Below are 7,648 nucleotides of genomic sequence, written 5' to 3' on the forward strand. Positions count from 1 at the left end.
AGCCTTGTTCCTTCCATAAGAATTGAGGATGCTATGGAACCATGGAAAAATTACAGCCCTCACCTTAAGCAGGAAATGTGGCTCTGAAGACCAAAAACAAAGCAAACAAACAAACAAACAAAAACAAAAAACAAAAAGCAGGGCTTCTTCACCCACTTTGCAGAGTCCAGCTCTGTTTTCTCACAAGATACAGAAGAAAGTCAACAACAATAATAATAGTTGACATTTATTGAGTGCTTAGCACCAGGCATTCTAAGTGCTTTAAGTATATTAACACATCTCCCCCTCACAACAAACTGTCTACAGATGAAGCAACTGAGGCTTAGAGACATTTTGACATGTGTCCAAGGCTACAGAGCTGGCAACAGCAAAATGGGAATTTGAGGCCAAACAGTATGTACCATGCTTGTTACTCTTCAAATCTTATTGAATCTGCATTGCATGTCAGTGTCATGCAGAACCAGAACTTGTCATGCAGAACAAGTGCTAAAAAGAAGGCTCTAGTATTTTGAAAACACACAGCAAGTCATGGATATAGTGATCAATAGGAGTGCCTGAAAAACGATAAAGACCCTGATGCTAAGAGCAGCTAAAGCAGTGGTTCTCAACCTTTCTAATGCCGGGACCCTTTAATACAGTTCCTCATGTTGTGGTGACCCCCAACCATAAAATTATTTTCGTTGCTACTTCATAACTGTAATTTTGCTACTGTTATGAATTGTAACGTAAATATCTGTGTTTTCCGATGGTCTTAGGCTCTACAGCAGTGGTTCTCGCCTAAGACCATCGGAAAACACAGATATTTACATTATGATTCATAACAGTAGCAAAATTACAGTTATGAAGTAGCAACGAAAATAATTTTATGGTTGGGGGTCACCACAACATGAGGAACTGTATTAAAGGGTCGCGGCATTAGAAAGGTTGAGAACCACTGAGCTAATGGAATAAGGTGGGTGGAATAGAATATTGTCATAATTGTTGTTGCTGTAGTTTTTATGCGTGTATATGTGTGTGTGTCTGCATGCTTAAAACAGAAAGAAATGGTCCAGTTCTTATCAGGTTTATCTTCCAGTAGAGTCTCAGCTTTTACTTCACAGTGGGACCTTAAGTAACAGATGACAGTTGACATTTCAATCAGTTTTATACTCATGGGGAGACTTTCCCTGTCTCCTTTCACATAACATTGGATACTTGTTTGCATATATCTTCATACGTGATCAGCATGTGCCTCTTCCTTATATTCAGTTACTTTTTTATTCCTGTGGATTCTCTTATCATCCTTTAATCCCTTTCTTTCAAAGTGTTTTGTTTCTTTTTTCCCCCTCTAGACAGCATTTTAGCCACTCTCAGGAAAGCCTTTTCCAGGCGGTGCTGAATATTTGAACTCAGACTTCAGATCCAGGAGTTCTTTGATACCAGGATCAGTCCCTCTGCCACTGAATCACCGAGTTGTGCCAGCACTTCCAATCACCTGGCCAAGATGGGTGGCCTGAAGGTGGAGGGGACGAGACAAAGTTCAGATTAAGAGTCCTAGGAGGAGAAAAACTGAGATCTAAGACTGGAGAAAAGAATGCATTGGAGTAAAAGTCATCAGATGATCTATGAGACTCAGAAGAGATTCTCTCAGTGGAGGTAAACAGGATGATGGAAAGTTCCTACTGGTGAAAAAGCCTATTGCATCCTCTTCTGTAATAATAATACACACTAAGGGGCCAGTCTGACCCCTTTGACTTTTATTGGGGTCCCAGGACCTCTGAATAGAAGCAAGAAGCAGATACTACTGAGGAAGCAGGACTGACTGCATAATTGTGGTGAAAATACAATTCCCCTTGCTAAAAGTTATCAACAATTTTTAAGGTTATGACAACAAACCTTTAAACCAAGAATGGGGCCCTTCTAAGCACAAGACCCTCTATAACTTCACAGGTCACGTGGCCATGAAGACAGCTCTTCTAGGAAGTTGCTATGAAAGAAGTCTCTCTGCTGGAGAGCTGTTTATTTCACAATTAATCATTGGGTTTTGCCCATGGGCCCACTAAAGGAGAAGACGTGTAATGATGGTAGAAAAGCTGTTGGAGAACTGGAGGAAAAATATACATTTTATAAGCAATTGTCAGACACACACACAAAAAAATCTGTGATAAAGTCATGTGAGTAGTTAATAATTTCCCCAGCAGCAGATAGCTATCATCTATTTGTGTGTGTTTGGAGATAACTCCAAATTGAGAGATATCACCCTTGAGGCCACTGAGTTAAATTCAAAAGTAGTAAAAAAGAAAAAGAAAGAAAGAAAGGCATAATTTTGAGAGACTAGAAGAAAAGGAAGAGGGAATTGCTGGGGAAATGAGAAAGAAAGGGTACGTATGTGTTTGTATCATGTGCACATGGTTTTTGTGGGAGAGGGACGAAGAGAAAAAGAGAACTGTGAAACAGGTAGATGTATAAATAAATGGAAAATTACTATACGTTAAGAAATAAAAAACATTTAATTGCAAATAATATTCTTAGGAAGAAAAATGCTTGATCAGTTGAGTGGTTAGGAGCCAGGGGGGTGGGCTAGAAGAACTCTGATTAATCAGTTTGGAAATACTTAGATTAGTAACTAATGAAAAACAAATTTGCTTTTTTCTCTCCTCATTAATTTGTATTATGTGAAGGAAATTACATTGACAATAAACATTAGAGAACTGAACATTTTGCTAAAACAGAAGATACAACTGTATTATTAAATAAACACACAGCAGTCCCTCTCCAATTAGTTACTGTTTATAAAGTGCAATGATATTCCTGTGTGAAGGGTGCTGTAAAATTGTATATTATTATAGTTCTGATTAAGGCTAAAATGACTACAAATGAAAAAAAAAGGTACCCATGCTCTGTGTATCTTGATACAGATGATTGTTTCCTTGTTCAAAGGGCCTGAAAATCTTCTCTGGGAGAATGACAAATTTATATGCATTTCTGCACCACGAATCTATACGGACTGTGTTCTGGGGTCAGTTAGGGCCAGAAGAGTTCAGAGAGACCTGATTAACAGCTGTTCATCACACCGGACTTTTTCTACCTCCTGCTGAGCTCCAGAATGAAACTGACAGGGATTCTGATAAATGCACCAGACAGATAGGAAGTCTCGTCAGTGTCACTGGGCTGCTGGTCACTTGGGGAGGCTCAAAAGGGAAACTTCTGTAGACTCCTAGAATCTGGACTTTGAGAAACCTTGGAAAGAATCTGGCCTTGGAAAGACCCCAAGACCTCCAGGAATGCGCTCCAGGAGTAAATTTCCAAACATAAAGCCGCAAGAGGAGCAAGATGAGTAAGGTGCAGATGTAGACACAGAGGCAAGTGGAGTGGCTCTCAGAGCCAGTGTACAGAAAGGCGTTTTCTGTCTTTGGAGAAAGGTGTGAGCGTGTGTGTGTGTGTGTGTGTGTGTGTGTGTGTGTGATGTCATGAGAGGATATTTGGCCTATTCATTTCATGAAGAAAAAAATAATGGAAACCAAGAAATTAAAGCATAAAGTTGAGTGTATAGGAGGGGCCAGTCAGGATATTTGTGGAGCCCCGAGTTCAACAGTTGTCAGCAACCAAGACAGGGAATCGATAACCAGGACTTTTAAAAGGCTGAATAATTTTATACTGACAACTCTAGGGTTACAAGGCAATCTACAGTTATTGGCTCACGTTGTTGTCCCCTAACCCTTTCTCTTTGCATTTGGGTAAAACAGCTCCGTTTTGGCTGGCCTGAGCCTGTGCTGTTTTTACATTAAAAAACATGGTCATGATGATCACGATTTGTTTCACTTTGGAGTAACCCTTGGCATGGCTCCAAGCGCAGCAGTCAGACACCGATGGGCTCTAATCCACACATAAGTGAGCAGGCTGGGCTCTCACAGGCGGACATGTCCAGGGCGCGGCACCATCCAGTGCGCTAGACTTTGGATGTCCTCTGGGCATCAAGAAACAGAAATGTATCCCTAGTGTAAGCTGATGATCGATCACCTTGAAAATGTGAAGAAGGAGGCTGTTCCAAGTGGAGTTGGGAAGGGGAGTCGTATAAAGGCAATTGCCTTTTCAACAATGGAGGTGGGTGTACAACTCGGTTACCCTTTTGGTCTCCACTGCTGTGAGATTTCATAATGTTACAATCTCCTGGGGCAGTGGTTGGCAAACTCATTAGTTAACAGAGCGGCAAACCACGGTGGCTCGTGAGCCGCGGTTTGCTGACCACTGTGACCTGGGGAATAGGGAGAAAAATATAAAAAATTTGAGGAAAGCAAAGGGAAAAAGTCAGAAATTTAAAATAGCTAATATTTAATTTGCACGTTCTAAACACTTGAGTAAGAACTTCACATGATTTTTATTCTTGAATTCTCATCACGATCCCAGAAGAGTGGATCTTTAATCATAAAGTACCCGGGAGATAGGTACTAATCTTCTCTCCTTGTTGCAGATCAGGAAGCTGGTGCAAAAAGGAAGTCACTCACCCCAGGATGTGCAGTTAGACAAACCCGAATCTGTCTGACATTGGAGTCTTCACTCCCATCACAATGCTGCACTGTCCTCTGATATAGACTGAAAAGGGAATTGAAGAGTCACATAAGTTAAAAAAGACCAGAGAGAAAAGGATTAGAAGGTGAATGTTCTCAGGCTCTGAGAGCTTTGGAAGAGATTGCAGATATGAGATAAAGTGAGATGTTTTTCATCAATAAGAAAGGATTCCATAATTGTGCAAAGCAAACTCGCAGGGAAACTATTTTTCAGCTCAATATCTGTTCCCCCGGGAAATAATAGGCTTTGTTGAATGACACTTTTACTTAACCTTAGAGGGGATATAACTGAGTAGAATTGTCTCCTCACAACTTGAGTGGTGGCCATGGATGGAAATAGGTACCATCTTTCTTTAAATACTATTCATTCTTGAGTCATCCCCATGTGAATCATATAGCTCCATCTTTAGAAAACTAAATTCAATGCATAGTTCACGTTCCTGGCAGCATGAAACATGCATGAAGGATGTTAATTACTTTTTATTCTCTGCCCTTTATGCTTTGAAATGGAGCAGAAAAGGATGTTAAGTATTTGGCCAAGTGTCTGAAAGTAGAGAGGCCTTAAACAAAGTTAGTTTTCCTAGTCTGCTTTCCCTCATCATTCTTCTGATTTAGGAGTCTCCAGAGAGAGAGAGAGAGAGAGAGAGAGAGAGAGAGAGAGAGAGAGAGAGAGAGAGAGAGAGAGAGAGAGAGGCTGATGCACATAATGCCCTATTGATGGAAATCTGGGTTGCTGATGTCACAGTAAAGTCCTTCACTGGTAACTGCCTTCAGCTAGAGAGAACTGCCTCATTCAAGGTACACTCCTCCCAAGGAGTGGCCTATGGCTAATGACTGGCAGGTGTGGAGGTAGGAAGGTCAGACTCCTTCCCTTAATTCAGGAAAACTCCCAAGGGTCTTCCCAGCTCCAGAGCTAATAGTAGGATCTACTGAGGCCTCAGCTCCAAACACATCACAGGTCACCTTATCCTTCTGCTTGGTCCTGCCTCCTCTCTTCCTGACAGAACTCTCTCATCCAACTTTTGAATGCAACTCTACCTCAGAGTCTGTTTCTAGTGAATCCAATCTAAGACAACCATGGGATATATATTTTATAATGAATACTGCATATAAATGGTAACTATATACATACTGTATTCAAATATTTCACTATAAAACACTCATGAAATTTAAAATAAGTGTGGGGAAAAATAAATACAAGTTGAAGTTTTAATTTGTTCTCACATCTCAATGAATTTTATTGTGCAACCTCTCCATCTAACTTTACACACACACAGAGGAGGCTGGTCTTATTCAATTAATAAGTGAAAAGGTCTATCTTAAGTGTCACAGAGAGTGTAAACATGATCTTACAGTGTAGTTGAGAAGAAAAAACACTTTTACAGAACTACAGAATTGCATAGGGAGGAATTGAGGCATGTGTGTAACAATGCATAAGCGATAGACACACCAAATACCCTAGGGTATCCATGGGAGCTGAGGACACTCCAGTTGGGGAATTAGAATATTTCCTGGATGAAGTAGGATGAAAGGGGATGGTAGTATTTCTAAAGGAGAGAATAAGGATGAAGGGTAGGCATTTCAAGAAGAAAAGAAGATAGGCAAGGAATGTGCAAGGTGGTTTTGGAAAGTAAAGATGAGAGAAACTTCAGGTATGTAGGGTTATGTGAGAGAGAAGAAGATAAGGCTAGGAAAGTGGGGGAGTCAGTCTCACGTTGGTGAGGACACTCTGGATGCAAGGCTAAGAGGTGCTGGCAATGAGGAACCAGAAAAGGGTTTGGAGAAGATGAGTAGAAGATTAGCCTGGTAGCAATATTCAAACAAAGCAGATAGAAATTGTACCCAGAGTACAAAATAAATTGGCATTGAAAAGAAAATAGATTAGCGACAGAACAAGGAAGAAGTAGGAGACATGAGTGAGAAGAGACAAAAAAAATATTCATAGAAAAGATATCACAAAAAATCTACATCATCTGTAGAATAAGGAAAGCACCAGAGAACTGGGTTTTATGCAGCTGTGATTTACAGGACATGGTGTTATCATCAAATATAAGGACATTAGGAGCGACTAACTCTAGAGAAAATTATGTCTTTGTTCTGACATTTTGACTTTAGGGTGATCATGGGACATTTCGGTGGAAATATTCAATAGTTTTACAGGGCTGGAGTCAAGAGAAAGGCTAGAACTAGACATGTAACTATCAGAGCCATCTGCATAGCAGTTCTATTTGAGTTCTTGAGAAGGCATGAATCTCTTGGAGGGAGATTCACACACAGCCAGCGTTTCAGAGAATGCAAGAGGGAGACAGATGGATATGAGGTGGGAAAAGGGCGTGTTAGAAGGTAAGGAAGAAGACACTTTCAAAACAAGGGCAAGAGTAATGAAAAACAATTGTCAAGGTACTGAAACCTGCAGGAAGTGCAGGAAGAATGAGTGGAAACCATCAAGAGGGTGATGAGGAGATTATGATAATCTTTAAGAGAACAATTTCAGTTGATCTGGGGGGAGAAAGAAGAGAGGTGTTGTGAGTTTTATACACCTTTCTTTTTAAGTTTGGCTATGAATATAGCATGAAAGAATGTGGTAGAAAGAGAGTGGCAGATACACAAATACTTTCAAAGTAGGGAAAACATGTACAAGAAAGAGGGAGAAGGTGCTAGAGATTGAGAGGTTGGTGGATCATTCAAGTAGGAGGCAAATTCAGCCAGAGCATGGAGGAAAAAATTGTGCCTTGGAAACAAAGGTCTCAATTCTCTGGGTCAATAGAAAATAAAGAAAAAGGGTGAAGAGGCAGGCACTGCATATCTGGTTTGAATTTGCCCAGTTTTTGTTGAACTTGCACAAATTTCACTCTCTTGAGGAGAGAGCTACCACTACACACACACACTCACACACACACACACACACACACACACACACATACACCCATACATATACATATATATGTCCCATAGACACCAGCTCCCACTGAAACCTAATGTAATTCTAAAAGGGAGGTGTTTTGGCAGCTTGGTGTAGAAGATGAGCAATTAGATTTCTGGCTCCCTGAGTGTCCTTTATTTAAAGACATTGCTGTCAACCTCCAACTGGTATAAATGCT

The sequence above is a fragment of the Plecotus auritus genome (assembly GCF_963455305.1).
Source record: "Plecotus auritus genome assembly, chromosome: 4".
Classification (NCBI taxonomy): domain Eukaryota; kingdom Metazoa; phylum Chordata; class Mammalia; order Chiroptera; family Vespertilionidae; genus Plecotus; species Plecotus auritus.